Consider the following 19920-nt stretch of genomic DNA (forward strand, 5'->3'; position numbering starts at 1 on the left):
CTAACATTAAGAAGAAGAATAAACTCCTTAATCCTAATAGTATGTTATTGAGGTTGAAACTAATTATTGAGTACTTTAACATGACAAGTTATTGCTTTATTACTAAAAAAATATAAACATGCTTTAAGCATATATTAAAGTAACTGGTCAAAATAAACCACAGTAATTTCAGTGAAATAGCAAACAGTTTCACAGGAGAAATGGGGGGCATTTCGGGCTCTGAAAGAGATCACAATATTCACTTTAGCACCATTATCCCTTTGTTTCTAAAACGTAGTTTATAGTGCTTTGAAACTAGATTTCCAACACCAGACAATGATAATAGCCAACATTTACTTGAGAATTCACTGTGTGCCTGGCATTCTTCTCAGCACTTTACATGTATTAACTACTTAAATAGGAACAGTGACCTTGTGAGTCAGGTACTATTATTAATATCTCTTTTATAGCTGAGACGAAGTTAAATGATTTGCTTAAGGTCACAGTTCCTGTAAGTGAAGAGTAGTCCAGGACTTGAACCCTCCCAGTGTTCTACCAGAGGCTTTGCTCGTAGTTGCTAGGCAATACTGCCTCTTGATTGCACTTTAAGTTAAAAAGATGAAATTGTGGTGCATCACCAAGAGTCAGTTGTGCCAAAAATAAATTCTTTGTATGAAGGCAAAAAAGGATAAAGTCTACTGTGTTTTGTTTTGAATTCCTTTCACATACGCATTTTGCCGTTGAGCACATGGCACGGTGATGCAACTGTACCAGGGGCTTGTGCACTTCTTTCCAGGTTGCAGTGAACCTTCACAGGCAGTAGGTAGGAAGAGTAGGAAGAGCATTTGTATCTTTTAGGCAGTAGGATTCTGAATGCTTTTCACAAACAGTGGATTTTAGCAATGAATTTAAAACATTCTGCTAAGCTCAAAATAGAACAAGAGTTTTTTGATTATCCTCTTTTTAAACTACTCATATCTGATAAGAAGGCATGGAAAAGAGGGGGAGGTCAAACCATAATGATAACAAAAAGATCTTTCTTCTCCCCGTAGACTAGAATGATGCCTTCTGACTTAAACAAAAAATTTTATTCCAGCCCCTGTTTCTGCATGGGTCAGAAATATCAACCACCGTCCACCTCTGCACAAAGGAGCCAGCTAACATCAGCACGGGCCTTCTCCCAACCTATTTCTAATGTACTGAGGGAACACATCCTCGAGTCTATTTAGAAACATGCATATAAGTTATTGTTTATTCAATTTTAACCATTTTCTTGCTTAGGTTTTTCAGATTTATCACCCACAACCCCCAAAATTATCCATTAATTTTATATAGTTTGTTAAATATACCATCTTTCATTACTGGCTTAATACCTCCTTGCTTACAACTCTAACAATAGATGGTAAACACTTGTCAACCTCCTATTGGACTTTTAAGATCCCTCTGAAGTCTGAGAACTGGGGAGAATGATTTCAGCCCTATAGTCAAATAGAATTTCTTTATCATTGATTCTTATAAAGGATGCATTATGATAAATCTTCTAAGGAAGTTGCAGTTTTGAGGTTCATTTGAAGGTTAAAATGAAATACTGAGGTGTTAGGCATACACAGCTTCCCTTATTCCATTTGACAAAGGAAATCGATTCTGGGTACAACATGCTAAACTTTCTGTCCATTGTGTCCAGTGCATGTGGATCATTGAGTAGCTTTCATGAATGCTATTTTTATTTAGAACATAAATACTGTCACATTCCCAAAGAATACAAAAATTAGCTCTTTGAAAAAGTTTGATATGAGACAAGCAGATTGACTTATCCTTTTAAAACCCTATAGTTTTGAAACTTGCATCACTTACATTATGATTTTGTGGCCTCAGTTATTATTTAAGGTTTAGTATGATTTGGGGGCAGCAGGTTTTTCTTGATGACCCTTACTAATAAGCTTTAATTGGCAGAAAATTTTCAATTACTCTAATTAAAGAGCAGAATTGAACATGTTGACCAAAGATTCCATGTTGCTAATTAGAAAACAAGAGGCTGGTAAGGGCATACTTTTAGATCAACCATTGGTGTAAGAAACTTAAGTTTATCTGTTAATTTGTCAGTGAACTAGAGTGGCAAGATTTCTTTAAATTATTAAGGTGAGATATTGGAAAAACATAATTCTCAGATGTGAACTCAAAGGCATACAGGCAGGTTACTTTGAACTCAATAACATGTAAGGATAGAAATCAATTTGTGGTAGGGCTGTGAGGAATGATTTTTGTATGTCTGTTTAAAGAGTCATTTTTAGAGAAGTAATCTTTTTTTTTTTAAATTACAGTTTTTTGATGTAACTCATGTTCAATGAGACCAAACATAAAAGCAAACACTTTTAGTCATCTCTATTTATCAGGTTTAGGTAGAAGACTGCCAGACTGTTTTGGTTTTACAATAGGTTACAGTCTTATGATAAAGTTCCAAAATGGGGTTTGGAAACTATAATCCTGGCGTGCAGACATGAATATAGTGGTTTAACATAATGTGTTGCTTTAGCTTTCTAGAAGACTTAAAATATGGTTGGAGTTCTTCTGTATTTAGAAACTAAACAGACAAGGCCTTGTGAGAAACTAAATTAATTTTGCATTGACATTCTGGGTGTTGGTGATAATTTGTAGTAACATTATGCCTATTGGTTAGGATTGTGAATCAGAAGCTCCATCCAAATGGACATTACAAGAGCCAAATTTAATAGTCTTACTATCGGAAATTTCTGCCTTAAGGAGAGCAGAGGCTCTCCAGCATGTACTTTGTTTTCTGCCTCCATAATTATGTATTAATATACATCAACTCTTGGAAGTTGAGGAAGGACATGAGAGGAATGATGGAACTGGACAACATTATAGTAGTGGAGTAAAAGTTCTGTAGTGGCTTTTCTGCAGGGATGTAGTAGAAAAGGCACATGGACACCAATTCCTAGCCTTTGCACATTCAGAATTTCAAGAAAACGAATAAAAAGAAAAGTGGAAAACAGTTATGTAACTTAAGCTGATGCGTTTTTGCTCATCAAATAATTTTTCACAAGTATCAAGAATTGATTCAACAAAGAGGCCTGATAGTCTATGTATTGTATGCTTTTGTGCTTTTAATTACAACCACTTTTATCTCTTAAAAATATTCACTGGAAAGGTATGCTTAGCCTGACCGTAATAAGAAAACCAGATACAATGATTGTGTGCATCTATATAACCATATACATATTGCTGTATGAATTGTCTGAAGTGAAAAGATTTTTCCATACCTTACCAAAAGTTTTAATAAAAATATTTTAACTATAATCTATTGAAGGCTTCCTTCAGCTCTTTTTTCAGCTACAAACTTATCTATGATAGTGGTAGAATTATGGCAATATACTGTTGACCCTTTAACAACATGGGTTTGAACTGGCTCAGATCCACTTACATGTGGATTTTTTTTTTTTACCAGATACAGTACAGTAAACTTCTTTCCTCTTATTTTCTTAACAGTTTCTTTTCTGTAGCCCTTATTGTAATAATATGGTATATAATACATAGACAACATATGTGTTAATCAACTGTTTACATTTTCAGTAGGGCTTCCAGGAAACAGTAGGCTATTAAGATTTGGGGGAGTCAAAAGTTATGCACAGATTTTTGACCGTGTCCCTAACCACCGTGTTGTTCAAGCATTAAATGCCTTCTGCTAAGGCTGTGTGTTTTTTCAAGTTATCTGAGAACTTTTCAGTTGTTTTTATTGCAAATCGATTGTGTGTCTTAATAAAATTACTGTTTTGATTTGGCAAGCTCTTGAATATATTTTTACATAGATTTCTGATGGGAGTGCTAATCTTTAGATTTTTGAGTGTGACTCTTTGGAGAGGATTAATGGAACTGGACAGCGTTACAGTAGTAGAGTAAACGTTCTGTAGTGGTTTTTCTTCAGTGATGTGGTAGAAAAAGCAAATGGACACCAACTCCTAATTTGAGATATTTTCTCAGTAGATATCTCGATTGCATGCATTTGATTTTTTTAAACCACAAAATGTATATGAATGCTGTGCATGGATTGACAGAAGTGAACTATAGCAACATGAAAATAACTTATTTGGTACCACTTATAGATCAGGCAATGGACTCTAGCAATTCACAGTATTTTTTTTAAAGCTTTTAAAAATTAAGTCTTGTAATGGTAATTATTAAAGCCAGAAGGATCAGAAATATGCCGAATATAAGATCATTTATAAAAAATAAGTCCCAAATTTGATAATCATATGACATTTGAGGTGATTATGGGTGAGTTTTTGATATACAGGGTGGCATTAAGTAGAAATATAGTCTATGGACCATAGTAATGGAGTTCCAGATATAGATAAATGAGATGACTGTCTTTAAACTTTCAATAAATTTGTTACCTAATTTAGGGATATTTGGAGCCTATGAGCCCTTATTTATGTTTATTTAACTTCAAAAAATTAAGAAAGAATTAAGGAATTGTTTAGTTTCTAACATTCTGAGAGAGTGGCCAAGAGACTGGAAATGCCTTCTCTTAGTGTGAATGTAGTTAAACAAATCATTGCTATGCTACTGTCCAGCTCGTAAAGTGCAAAGTGTTGAGAAGACATAGCAATTTGCTTAATTAACCCCTGTTCTTTTTACAGGGCAAGAAATAAAATTACTCTTTGGCAATCACATGTTACTTGAATTATATTTAATCTTGTGTTAACCTGAAAACATACCAGCACACTCACACACACAACCCCTAATGCAAATATGGACAGAAGGAATCCCATCATAAACCAGTATATTTCTTTCTAACATACAAACAATGTTAATAGCTCTGATGGAAAAAAATAAGGTGCCATAGTTAGTAAGGCAGAGCTCATGTTTTAGAGGTTTATGGCCTAAAAGTAGATAAATCTGCATTTGTGTGTTTCCTCTACCCGGCTCCCTAATATCAACTGACTTCTTGCAGAAAATGTATATGCTTTTCATTCTGACCAATAAAAGGCAACTTGGTGAGTTATAGAGATTGACTGGGTGCTTGACATGTGGTGCTGCTCCAATAAAACAGTAGGCAATTGGTACTGGGGAGGTTTAGAAGAATTTAACTTGTCTTGCTTGTTTTTAGATATGTTGATATCCTAATATTCTAAAAATATAATAATGCAAGTTTAGTTCACATACAATAGGTTTCCTTATATTGCTTTTGTAGTTCAAATGTAAAAAAAGAAAAAAACTGATAATGTACTCCTAGTCATTCTATAATTGTGTTCTGATATTACCAGGCAGTTTTTGTAGACATAGTCAGATAAGCACATTGTTCATTATATAAATGCAAAATGCATCTTTTCAATCATTATTGCCTAAGTAATTTTTAGAGAATGACCATTGAGTTGTCCATCTTCCCACTTCACCACTCTAAGGCAGGTGGATATGTTTGATTCCTTTTCCATTCTTTTATTATTAAAAGAACCTTAGGGAAAATAAAACATTTGTTTTCAATTAAAAAAAAAAAAAACAACCCTGGTAATTATATTGTTTTACTTCTGCAAAATAGCCACATTTTTATATACTCCAAATAAATTGTCACGTGTAACTGTATGCTACAAATGATGAAATATGGCTGAACATAATTTCCCTTATTGTACTACAATGTATGAATAATTATAGATGTAAACACTTAACATGACATTTTCCTATACTACCAATATTCTATAGGTACCATTCACAATACAGTATATTCTATTGCTACTTTGTGAAATGAGTTCTTGAGATTCATAGTAAGGCACTACACAAAGCATTATTGTTAAAGAATTATAGGGAAAATTTTCCCAACTGAAAACTGGTAACTGAAGGTATTATTTAAAAGAAATATATTACAGAGTAGATAAGTTCAATGTAGCAATATCTTTCTATTTTGGTTTCAAATTAAGTTTCTATATACACAAAAACAATTTGCCTCAAGTATTAGGTAATATATTTTAGAAGACTTAAAATAACCAAAATAATGTCGCAGTGTGTTACATTAGTAATTTATCAATAAAAATTATTACTATTAATAATTGGTAGAATTTTTTTTCCTCCCTGTGCTAGTGATTTCAGTTGATGGGGCTTTAGTAACATGTATAGGGATGCATCTTAATATCTATATTTGCTGAACAGTGTTAAAAACACAAAACTGTCCTCATTAAAATGGACTTTTGTACACTATAATTTGAATTAAGTAATGAATATATAACGTATTTTAAAAAGTTGTATATCAAATGTGTAACATTCCATTTTTGGCTATATTTTGTAAAACATTTTTGGTGTAATCAGTATGACTCTCACATATGTCAAATCAAGTATTTTACTATTTATTTAAACAGATATATACCTAATGTATTTGGAAGCTTATTGCACTCATATAATTGTATATATTGTGACTTCAAAAGTCTGTACTTATCCTTGCTTTAAAAAAGTAGTATGTGCATTTCTTTCCAATTTATTTTAATTAATTATATTAAGGAAAACATACTTTACTAAATGTATCTTAAAATTCACAATAAAGTTTCAGAAATTGTTTTGTACAATGTTGAGATTTTGTGTTGAATTTGTTTGTGAACATTTTTTGAAATTGTTCTCTGGTTTTCTAATAAGGGTTCCCTGAACTTAACCTTATTGATCAAAAGATGAGTTACAACATTGGTGTGGTGAATAGTTAGCCCCTGTTTAATCGGGAGGCTGTTCTCCTAAGTGGTGAATTGCTAACACCTGTGGAACCTTGGCTAAAAGACACCAAATGTGCTTCCCCCTCAAATTTCTAGTAACTCATTACGTCCAGTTTGCAGCATTGGGATGTCAAAGAGTTTGGACTTTAACTGAGCGCTCTAGAATGAGGAGAAGCAGTTACATGGAGGTAATGTGGAGAAAATATATGCAGATCTGTTAATCAAACTTGTTAATGCTCTAGTGACAGAAGTTAAGTGGAGATTTGAGAGTGAAAGTTTGGCGAGTTACCTTTGACATCCCACTAAAAAGATAAGGCTAGACTCCCAAATACAGTAAATGTAAATGTCCATATTTGGTTTGGGTTAGTTCACTGAGGTATAGACTCACTTATTTTGCTAAGAAAATTCAGGTTTCTTATGTGAGTTCTCCACGGTAGTTCAATCACACTTGAAGCCTGCTGGGGCACAACCAGTTGGCCATTTCCACATGAAACACATGTACCCCTACATGCTGGATGGGGATAAGTGTGTGTTTCATGTTTAGATTTCCTACAATAAGAAGTGGGGAGTTGAGTTAAATTTTCATAACCACTTTCCCAGCTGCATATTGATTATTTTATCCATATACTTGTTAAAGAGAAACAAAAAAACCATGGATGTCCTTTAAAAGTTCCCGGCATTTTTCATGTGAAAGGATTCCATTTGAAATAGCAGAGATGAAAACTTACTAATCATAAATATGGAATGCATATTATAAGATTGCTGTTGCCCTTGAATTTATATGTTAGCCCAGAGAGATTTAGCCCATCTGCCCTATTTGCTGATTTTGTTTTTGCAGATTTTTCCCCTTAAAAAGAGTAAATTGGTCAAATCCAATCATCAAATGTTGTTGAATGAAAATATTTTCACCTGCGCTCACATTCTGATGCTACACATAAAACAGAACATTTTTTTACCTTCCATTCATATGATGAAAAATATTTTGAATACTGACGTAGTTAGATGTGAGGACAAATAGGAGCTGGGCAAGTGGCTTGTTGGTATCTTAAATATTAAACAGCCAGGGATAACAGGGTGCTTTTTCTATTGGGGAAGTGGAGCGATCCCAAATATGCATTTTCCCCTTTGGATTAGTTCTGTTTTTTGCTTTTGTTTTTTGTTTTTGTTTTTTATGTTTTTGTTTTTGTTTTTTGAGAGACAGAAAGAGAGAGAGGATGTGCATGAGAGCAGATAAGGAACAGATAGAGGGAGAGAGAGAGAATCCCAAACAGGCTCTCCACTGTCAGCACAGAGCCCTATGCAGCTCAAACTCATGAACCGTGAGCTCATGACCTGGGCTGAAACATATTAAAACACAAGAATATAGCACATTATCCAAACCACTTTCACCACTTAATTGCACCTGAAACATGCATTCTGATATTAACCTGGAGGGTTAAATAAAAATATTAGTCATATTTTATAAGATGCAAGTGATTTTTAAACAAGAATCAGTAGTGGAAAAGAATGAATATTATGCCTGACACCAATATGTTCTGATAGACAACGCCAGCTAATGTAGTCTATATTTTTAAGTATTTGATGACTAGAAATAAAGTGCTTGATCTTAGAGATGTATATGGGTATATGTTCATATATTTTTATATAGATAATTTGTATATATATAAGAATATATGTATATTTAGGTAGATTGAGAATGATTGGGACATTAATTCTTTTATATTGTAAAACCTAATTATTGTTATTTATTAAATGTAATGAGCTACCTATCTACTATACAATCAAATTTTAATACATATTTTAATGCCAGCAATTGCTTTTGATATTCTTTGAAATAACATATCAGCTTTCAGTTTTAAATTTTTGAATAGAACCTTTGAAATTATTATTAATATTTTTTATTAGCCTAAGCATCATAGGCTGAGGTCATTATTTTTATATAGTTGCTTTTGATATTTAAATATATTTCCTTTAGTAAAGCTTTAGTAAAGCACCTACTGAATCTTTGAAAGTGTACAAGTAACCATTTACTCGTATGAATATATTAAAAAATTCAGAATTCTCCAGTGTAAATGAATTGTTCTTTTAACTTTCTTTTTTTGGTTACTTTAAAATATATGTCAGAAGAAAAAGGGTGATTCTATAGTTTATTGACTAAATATCTACTGATCGCCTTTATTATGGCGTGTATTTTTGCCAAGCGTCTTCTTTACGCATAATTTGATGTGTTTTGCATGCTGTACTTACAGCCTTCATTTCTAAGGTGACTAGGTTTTTTTTGGGGGGGTGGGTGGGTGAAGGGGATAAAGCAGAGTTTTGTATGCCAAATGGGATTTAATAATATGCTGCAAATTCAAAAGAATTCTGGCAGAATTCCTGGTTTATAGTAGGAACTCAAATACTTTATGGCAAAATGAATTACGGAAGACACCTGATGACAGAGTTGTTGTTTTTATTAATGCATATTAGCAATTATAATTTACATATATTTTTTCAAATAAAATTTCAGTTAATCTTGTTAGATAGCAAGATGTATGCTAAGGTGACTTTTATTTCATTACTTGTTCCTCACTATACTTGGAAGATAGAAAAAGGTATGTTTCCTATACAATGGGGAAAATAACTATTTTTTGTTTTGTTATACACAGTGCATACTTGATATTTAAAATAAATATTTTTTTTTACAGTCCAGAAAAGTCATCATCCACCTATTTGCCAGTTTGAGTATAAGTCTATATTTAATAAAATGGTATTCTACTTTTAAAGTATTGAAAGCAAATCCTGGTAAACTTTGGTTTTGATAAGCATGTGTTATTTCTTTGCTTTGTTACTTCATGTCTTACATATAAGAGTAAGAATGCTGAAATTAATCCATTTATGAATAGTAACTATTAATTGGCACAGTTAAGGGACTATTCCTAAATATATGGATTAAATGCATGCATGTTATTTTGTGCCTTTTAGCAATTACTTATTTTAGTCATTTCGGAAATGTACAATAGCCTCAAGCATATAAATGGTTATTAATATAACAAATATATTTGTTACTTTAAGTATTTCATTTTATAACCAGTAGTGCTTAAATGTTTTGTGTTCTGACTCCTTTGATTATCATTTAAAAGCTGTAGGCTCACTCTCCAGAAAAAATCATATACCCACATATATATTTTTTTAATTGCAAATCATTCAAAGTTTCCACAGATCCTGTGAAGCCCATCTATGAAATCTGCCAGGGACCTATGGCCCTGGGTAATAAACCAAATACATATAAATTATTGGGCTCTCTATGCAACTCCTACTAAATATTCTTTGAAAATAGTTAAAGTATTTCAAATAAAAGAAATTTAATATTCTTAGCACAGTTTTAGAAAATGAACTTTTTGGGGAATAATTTCTCTTATGATAATGGAGAGAACCTAGAAATATTTGTCCTTCCTTATCTTGTACATACAATAGGAAAAATAAGATAGCACGTTAAAAACATACATTTTGCCATAGGAATGAATACTTTGATCACATTAATAAAATGTTCTTCATCACATATATAATTGATGCTGTGAGCAGACATGCAAATAAGCAGCTAGACAGCCAGCCAAATGAAATAGGCAGCTTTAAATTTAAACTCTCTTTGATGTATGCAGTCCTCACTATTTGTTAAATTTGATTTCTTTTTTATATTTTGTCCATTATCCTTTTGCTGCTATAAGGTGCACAGACAGTCCCCATGGAGTGACATAACACAGGTGTAATTTCCTGTTCACCCTCACATTTCCAACCTAGATTTTGCCTGACATTTTCTTTCTTCTTACAAAGAAAATAATAACAACAATGTTTTTCTTTATTGCCCGTAGCCACATAAATTTATAAAGTAATTTCACATCAAATAGTGTGTTTGGACCCCACAAAAAGTGTGCGAATTTGGTTTCTATCCTCGTTTCTGAGAAAATTAAAGCTCAGTGTCTGAGCCTTTTTCAAGGCCACACAGCTCCTGTGTGACTCAGCTAGGATTTTTTTTTTTTAATCTTCCAACACTCATTCCAGGAGTCAGGATTGATTTGAAAAAGAGACAAAAGTATGTTAATGACAATGATATGAAACATTGTATAAGCATACGTCAAAAATGTATTTGCCAAGAATTCATCTTTGAAAATATGTTCAAAAATTTAAGGTGTTTATTATAATATTTTAATAGTATTTGTCATATATACATGCAGAGAGACTTTTCACTGTACATTTTCACTATCTATAGTTTTCTCTAATTCCTAATCAGAGACATTTCAAAGTAGGTGAAATAGTAAGGGTGTCTGTCTTTCTGTCTGTGTGTCTATTTCTCTGTCCCTTGTCCTTCCTCCCTCCCTCCCTCCCTCCCTCCCTTTCTTCCTTCTTTTCAAGTGTGTGAGTCTTCTGCCAGAATTGAAAGATAAATGTAATTTCTCTCATCTTTCAGGGGTAAGATGTCCTGAATGAGAATTCTAACCAACACAAACTTAATTCCACATCCTGAGTATGATTCTTTACCAGTCCGTTTCTTGAGGATGGATTTCTGTCTTTATTCCCCTCCAGTTACGATTCCTCTTCAGCTTGGGTGAACTGATATTCTTACCAGAACTGCTATATGTAGTAATTATTATGCATTAAATACATTCCACACATTCTTTAATTCATGGATTTTTGTAACCCACAAAACAGCCCTATGAAGTAAATGTTACTCTTATCCTCATTTCACTGATGAGGAAACTTAAGCATCAAAGACACTAAGTAATGTATCCAAAAAGTTTGTTTCAACTTCATAAAAAACTATTACAAGATTAAGTAGTAAATCACTTCAACTTTTCCTTTAAAAGTTAGCAATCCCTTTATTTTTTATGACTTTATTGAAGCACATTTTACATATCATATTGTTCACCATTTATAGTGAACAATTGCACAACTTTGAGTGAATTTAGCAAGTTGTGCACACTATAACTCACTTTTAGAACATCTTTATCAGTTCAATGAGATCCCTGTGTCTATTTACTGTTGATCTCTTCCCCCCAACCTTCAGCCCCCAAACCTTGGCCCTAGGCAATCACTAATTTACTACCTATCTTTATAGATTTAGTACTGTAAAAATATAATAACATCTTCCTACATTCCCATGACCATGAATCATCCCCCACCCCCACAGCTTATCTAATTGGCCTCAATCCTTGTTATTAATTTACTGGGTGGGGCTGTACTTACTGCATTTTTATAAGCATTTTTTTGGCAGCGATTTGGATGTGGCTCTGATGACCTCCTGTTAGGAGATTCACACACAGAATTCACCTTCATTTAAACTGGCAACTCTTCCTTGACCTGTATCACACCATTGTAATTACTACTGGCTCTTGGTAGATATTCCCTCCTTTATATCAATCGTGTCTCTTCATTATGTTTGGGAGACATGTTAGTTCTTTACTCTATTTCTACGTGTATTCTAATGGCAGAGTGGTTCCAACAGTGCGCTTTTGTCAGAAAAGTTACAGAACCATAAAAAACTATCAGTTCTCCCTCAGGAAGTTACATGAGCAGAAACAAACTACCAACAATTTCCTTGCAATTATTTACAGAGGTCATTAGAACAAAAAACTTCAAGTTTAAAGGATAATCAATCTAATAAAATAATAAATAGGAATATTAATATATTGGAGAAACAATGATAATATACATTACAAAACAGCAAACTATCCAATTATATCTGTTTTTATCTTAAGATATCATTCCTGGGTTTTGGTAGTAAATTTAATTCCTCAATTGTAATTTTTGAGCCAATATTTCAATGATTTTATTCTCTGGGCAAATAGTAAGCAGGTGGTAATATGAGGAGATGACCAGACACAGTCCATAACAGGCCAATAGTTCACTGAAGATGCATCATCCCTATGAAGAATGAAGTACATAAAAATAATGGAGAGGAAAGTGAAGTTACAAAGCTTATTTTCATCTTCCGTGCTCAATATTGAATTTTTTGTCTTTGTCCCCTCTTTTCATTTGGAGCCAGCCAGTTTGCAAGTGTCTCAATGTTTGTGAAACAGAGAAATATTAAATGTATCAACATTTGTATCATGCTTATATGAGTGCAATAATCAATAAATTAATATGATTTGAAAGGGCTTATAATAGTACATGGGACATGGTGAACATCATAAAGTGATAAATAATATTGCTAAACAAAACAAAGTTTTCCTCTCAGTTTAACAACTTTTTTTTTGTTTTAACAGTATTCTGTCCAGTCAGTTTTTTAAAAAAGATTCATCTTGACTTGTATGAAAGAAAAAAATCAAAATAATCTAAATGTATAAAATTTGGAAGTCACATTGTTTTTTATTCCTGTATGTGTATGTGTAGCTTAAATATCACTGACACTGTTAATGATAGCCCTGTTTGTAGAATCAGATCTGATGTAACAGAAATATTTAAAACTAACTTCACTTCTATAGAAATATGGACAGAACTAGTAAAAAGATGTTGCCATGGGGATTATAAGAGACTTTCAAATTTGAAAAATTAAAAGAGCCTTTTTTTGAAACTCCTATAAACATAACTGTAGGCTTTTTTTTTCATCATTACTTGTAATTAGAGTTTTTCTTTTCTCACTTATAAGGAAGTGAACTAAGAATATATATCCAAGGTGACCTACAGTAATACAGATTTGCATGAGAGGGTCCTTATTTTTACGACTGATTTCTTTTGAAAACACTCATGTTTTGGACTTTAACAGATAAGTAATATAGTTGGGATTCAGATTCTCTTCTTAAGTCCATTCAACATCGGATCAGATTTGAGATATTGTGCTTTTATGCATTTACTTATATCAGATGTAATGAAACTTAAATAGAGAAAAAAATAGATAAATGACTACACAAAAGGAATTGTGTGAATGGAAGGGATAAAGTTATCAGGGAAGTGTGACAGAGGCTTTCTTTTTTCTTCTTTTTCTGTGTGTGTGTGTGTGTGTGTGTGTGTGTGTTCAACATCCTGTGGCACACAGCATGATTCCTTATATATAACTGACCAAGAACTAAAGCTTCAAGGAAAAGGAAGATCTGATGACAGTAACCATTCTGGTGTGGGATTAATTTATCAGATATCTTTATTTCACCAGGCTGAAGAATGTATCCTAGACATAGCTTGAATCTGGCATGACACTGGATGTATGTTTGATTATAACTAAATGAGAATTTCATTGGGCGTATGTGGGCACAGTAGTAATTTATTGTGCTATAATTAGGTTTCACGTGTAAATTTTCAGCTTATCTCCCCTAGTTTTTACAAAATTAAATTGAGTGTAAATGGACTGAGAAAGGAGCAATAGGAGGAAGAAACCCACAACAGAATTGGGGAGAAAAAAAAAGAATTGGGTAGAAAAGATGGTTCCTACTAAACAGTTTTCCCTTCTGGCTACTTGATGAAAGATACTAGAATTTTGCATACTCACTTCTTATAACACATGGAAGTCATATATGCTTCTGGCAATAAATAGTTCAATGACCAAAGTGTTTAAATTGAATGGTTGCAAATGTTGCAGCTTTGTACACAAAAGTAAGGAAAGGACTATCCCTCACATAGGATATCTATATTATTTTAAATGACATCTCCCAGGTAATCTGCTTTACTCACAATTAATTCTACTTTTCTGAGTTTAGCCACCAATGCTTATTCAGCTGTCCTTCCATTTTGTGAGAAAGTCCAGGACCCCTCTGATACATTTCTAACTCCACCCCTCCAGCTTTGAATTTATTGTCATTAAGTCACACTGGATATGTGTGGAACCCAAGGATCCTAAAAGCATTTTATAAAAGCACTTACAAATCTATGGATTTTATATAATAAGATTAGACAATATATATGCCGCCAAAATGTTCTGCAACCAACAGGTTCTGTAATTATGAGTGGGATGGTCAGGAAAACTTTACAGAAGAGATTGAAACTTAAGAAAGTGTCTCAAAGTTTAGGTTGGCAATCACATATTTGTTTGGTTTTTAGTCTTTTCATATCACTTTAATATTTATTCTCTCCATTACGCGCAACAAATGGGTTTGGAAAGTCAGATATTTTTTCCCCACATCTTACCATTGGTAAAATTAAGATTGAATGATGGACTGCATAGTGGAAGAAAAATATATATTATATTCTTAATAGATAATAAGAACTATATTAATTTCTTTTAAGTCTTCCAACAGTACTTCTAATTATAATTTGGTTTGCCCCAATTTTTACAAGTTAGAAATCAAAGAAGTGACTTTGGGTCACATGGAAACAGATAGTTCAATTCTAGTAAGAAGGCTTTGTTTCTGATTTGATTCAATTTTATTTCTTTCATAAATTTTCTTGAAGGACAATTAGTAGAGGAAAAAATAAAAAGGAGAATGCTCTGGGAGATGCCTGAGGTGGGGCCAGTAGAGGAGAGATAATAGCGTGCAGAAGTATATTAACAGTCTAAGTGGGGGTGCTGCTGGTTTGACCAGGCAGAGCCTTGTGTAGACAAGTGGTTAGAGGTGTGCCTGAAGTAGCATCTGGGGTTAAATTACAGGGAGCAACAATAATTCGCCAGGTGTTTCCATTGTTTCCAGTGTTTTCAACCTGAAGGGTGGGGAAATGTTCCTAACATGTAAATTATATGTTGTTTTCTTTTACATTATTGGAAACCGTTCTGGCCAGCAGAACAATCCGATTGTGAGCAGGAGAGGACGTGAACAAAGTGGTAGATTGTGGAGATGAACTCTTCAAAGTCATTCAAATACTTATCAAGTATTTATTGAGAGCCTGTTATGTGCTGGAATCTGAGACAATAAAATAAGCAAGACATTTTCCCTGTTGTCAAGGAATTTCCATTTTTGAAGGCACATATATTTTCCGAGGAATGTACATTCTAGTCAGAGAAATAATAGTGGTTATATAATGTATGTACTAGGTATATTTAGGTATATATTTGTTTTGCTTCTTGAATTAGGACTTAGCAATAAAGATTAAAACCTCGAAGAGTGAATTATTTTCCAATAAAAGGAGTATTTTCATAACATCCACCAAGTATTAGTGGTTATTAAAACATCAAAAATATATTTCATTGCTTTGAGAGACTCAGTCTTAAGAGATCATACATGAGTAGAATAGAGGTCAAGGCCTTGAGAACTTCTTGTACAATCATTTCGCAGTATTTTTCAGTAGGATAGAAAATAGAAATTTCCAGTGTGACATTGTTACCCCCATTTTCTACTTATCTATAAGAAGGTCAAATGAAAAATTAGCTTTCACTTGACATTTTTATTTTTATTTATTTTACTTTTTTCATTTGACATTTTAAAATATTACCAAGAAGAATCAAGAACTTAAGGGACATGGAACACTAAAAAAGCAATGTGTATTCTAAGAGAAAAATTAAGTTTTCTGCTATGTTTAAAATATATCATTCAAAATTACAGAAATTTTCAAATTATAAATAGTAAGACTAATTATATTTAAAAATTTTTGTTGAGGGGTGCCTGGGTGGCTCAGTCAGTTAAGCATCCGACTTCGGCTCAGGTCATGTTCTCTTGGTCTGTGGGTTCAAGCTCCACATTGGGCTCTCTGCTAACAGCTCGGAGCCTGGAGCCTGCTTCGGGTTCTGTGTCTCCCTCTCTGCCCCTACCCCGCTGATGCTCTGTCTCTCTCTCTCTCTCTCTCTCTCTCAAGAATAAATAAACATTAAAAAAATTTTAAATTGTTGACAAATCTACATTATTTAATGCATTTGAGCACTTCTCCTATCTATAATTGCTAATTTTGCATGGACAGCTTTTTACTTGATTCTGACCACCCAGTGTGCTGGATTCAGCATTTTCAAAGTAGAAATCCAAAGTTCCATCATGGAAACTACATTATTCAATTTGCTATTTCATCTTTCTCCAAAGGATACATTAATTACTCAATTTCCTCTAGATACTGAATTAATTATGGACACAACAAAATAAAACATTTCTTCCTAATTTAAGGTATTAAAGTCTTACTGACCTTAACATGAAGAAATCTGGGAGTTTCAAATTTGGGAAAAGTAAAAATTAGTTCTACTACCATTCATCATTAACTCATTAACTTAACAAACATTGATATTTTGTTCACAAGTAGTGTCTTACTTTCTGCTGTCTTACTTTCTGTCTTACTTTCTGCTTATCTAATGTTTGCTGTATTAAAAATACCAGGCTTAGCACCATCATGCAGTAAAGCAGAGGACTGGATGTCAAAGGGCCTGGTGAGAGGAATTATATAATATCTGTATACCTCAAGGTCTTTATCTACTGTACAATCAGAAATTTTGAGTAGAATTTCCAAGATTCTTTGGAAATTAAGATTCAGTGAGGACCTCTCCAAAACATTTTGAAGAGTGTAGGCCTTACAAAGCAATACTGACAAATAAGCTTTTAATTGATAAAGGTAAATATCAAAAATGGCATAAATGTTTGACATGCCTTTGTGGTAGTAGTATTTAAAGTTGTATTAGTTGTGATCATTTTATTTTAGGAGTATTTGTTTCAGTGGATTAGTTTATATCCACTAATTGCATTTATAGAGATAAGTTAAAATATCATGCTTTTCTTTTGAAGCTAAGTTACTTTTTCCTTGAAGTATTAGCTTAGTAACCTCTAAGATAAGTTCCTTATCTCCACCTGGAACATTTCCCCCCCAAGATTCTCATGTGGCTTTCTCTCTCACTTGATTCACATCTCTGTTCAATACTCCTCCAGTGCTGTTATTATTATCTTTGGTAATATTGCACATTTATTTTTTATCTGTATGTATTTTTGTGACTAATGAGAAATAAGCTTTATGAGCCTTTTTCATAGCAAAGCTGTATCCCTATTGCTTAGATTTGCTTTGCTAGTCAGTAAAGTAGACCCTAGCTATAGGTGACAATTTAGTTAAAAGTGATAACATAAGAAAAGTATTTCCTTACTCACAGTAGTCACATATCTGCTCTCAATAGTCAGATGTGGCTAGTGGCTACTATATTGGACAGTGCAGACATATTTCCATCATTCCACGAAGTATTGTGGTCAGCACTACAGTGATTGACATACAAAAGATACAAAATAAATGAGTGGTCAAAATGCAAATCCGAAAATCTAATGTTTTGAGTTAAAACCTATCATTTTCTGCTTTCTTTAGATGGAATTATTCCCAGGCCATGAAAGATATTATAAAAATGAAAAGGTGAAGCCTGTCTCCCAGACCCTTGTTTACCTGAAGAGTCAAAGATTTCCAAGGCAAATCGCTAGTTTTTTCTTCTTTTGAAGTGTAATTCCAAGTATTTCATTTAAAGAGAAGATATATTTCTTTATAGATAAATAACTTACTGAGATTAGCAGAAAATTAATTTGTTAGGAAAATAGAATTAGTATTACCGGACATGATCACATGAGGAATTATACTTCCCTTGTGAATTATAACAGCATTATCCCCAAATAAGTAAAAAATAAAAATCCCCAAACCTTTATCTTTAAAAACTACACTTGTTTCACATTAGTAGGTTTAATAAAAATTTAGACAACATTAAGATAGGAATGGGAGGGTGAGTATTTATGACAGCAAAGAATCTCTTTTATAATAATACTAGTATAGGGTTGCTATGTAACAAAGTAATGACTAAAGCCACTAAATTATTATCAACAAAACTGTTATCACTAAAATAGTAATCTCACATAGATGCATAGAAATTGGGGGGGGGGGTAAGAATAATGCAGATTTTTTCCATTTCTGTTTAAAATTCAACTTTATTAGTAAATTATAACATATAAACTGGTTTGTTTTAATACTGAAAATTTCTTATAAAATATTTATGGTTAGACTTTACTCTTGAAATGGACTTGCTCATCTGAAGAACATGGGCTTTGAAATCGCTGTATTGTGGATACAGCTGCATTTTCTCTTAGCCTGTATCAATAAAATAAAAATAGATGTGATTTCTAAATTTTATTACCATTTATAGGCATAGACATGTGACAACATTTATGATTATACCTATTTATATATGAGATCATATAAAATCTATAATGTAGCTTCAGAATATGTTTTGATCAGTTGTCCATTATATAAACAGAATTTATAGATACACCACTTAAAGGTGTTATAAGGTCTTCTGCTGGAAATAGAAACTATATCTAAGAAAACCCATTATCTAATCTTCACAGGTTATAGCAGACCATACTGTGTAAATCAAATCCATCTGTGGACACTTTGGTGCACATTTCTATGCGCTGCCTTTCCTCTATCCCCAGAGATTCAACAAGACTCAGAGAAAGACAGTTATGATTGTTTTCAGTTACTGAAGAAAGCGGCTTTTATATTTAAGGGGAGGATCATAGAGGCATCGTGCAACCTGGAGAGCTCCCTTGGCTCCAGGTTGTAAGTCGTTGGGGTGTGTTTGTTCTTTTGTTTGTCTTTCAGGGCTGCATGGAACAGCATGACCATCATGTTCAGCTTTGATGCCTGTGGGAGAGATAGGTTAGATATAAAACACAGTACAGAGGAAGACAGATGCTTGCTGCATTTGTATTGAAAAGTTTAGAGGAAAACGTTAAAAGCATTTGGGTTCACCTAAGTTGAAACAAACAAACAAACGAACAAACGAAAATACTTATAAATTGCTGGTCAAATTATCAGTGGTTCCTCTCTTTTAATTATAGCATAGTCCATAAAAAATGGCCTTAGTATTTCAGTTTTTGCTTTGCAATACCATTTTATGTGCAGGCTTATCAGCCCAAGAATTTACTGTGTCTGAATTTGATGTTTTTATTCATTTTGGGGTTATACTGAACCCATATGGTAAGAAATAAACATTACTATATCTAACTATTGTTATGCATTAATTCAAGTTATTCTCCATTTGATCTTTGATCAGATCTTTCACTTTCCCTTTCCTCTCTTCTTCCTAATCTCTTCTCTTTGTGGTAAATCATTACAACTTAACTAATTCTATTTAAGGTCTTGCTACTAAAAATGCAGTCCACCCATGAACCAGAAACATCTGCATTACCTTAGAGCTTGTTTGAAATGCAGAATCCCCATTCCTACTGAACCAGAATCTGCATTTCAGCACGATTTCCAAGTGATCTGAATGAATATTAAAGTTTGCAAAGTAATATTTTAGTGTATACATTATATTACAGTGGATATTTCCCAATCCTGTGTAAATTTTTGATGCCTGAAATGAAATTATACTTATTATATAAAACCATCA

At 33.0% G+C, this 19920-nt stretch overlaps 1 protein-coding gene and 1 long non-coding RNA gene across 9 annotated transcripts in view; one reads left to right on the forward strand and one right to left on the reverse strand.

Annotated features, from left to right (window-relative positions):
* The window catches only part of PCDH9 (protocadherin 9), a 916519-nt gene that overhangs the window by 22136 nt on the left and 874463 nt on the right, over positions 1-19920 (forward strand). The gene's annotated exons all lie outside the window — the stretch shown is intronic.
* LOC132681995 (uncharacterized) overlaps positions 18982-19920 on the reverse strand; it is a 128280-nt gene continuing 127341 nt past the window's right edge. The window contains exon 3 of the long non-coding RNA XR_013550067.2: positions 18982-19169. This is a non-coding gene — a long non-coding RNA (uncharacterized LOC132681995). The remainder of the gene's footprint in view (positions 19170-19920) is intronic.

Source organism: Panthera onca, chromosome A1, assembly GCF_046562875.1.
Source record: "Panthera onca isolate mPanOnc1 chromosome A1, mPanOnc1 haplotype 2, whole genome shotgun sequence".
Taxonomy (NCBI): Eukaryota; Metazoa; Chordata; class Mammalia; order Carnivora; family Felidae; genus Panthera; species Panthera onca.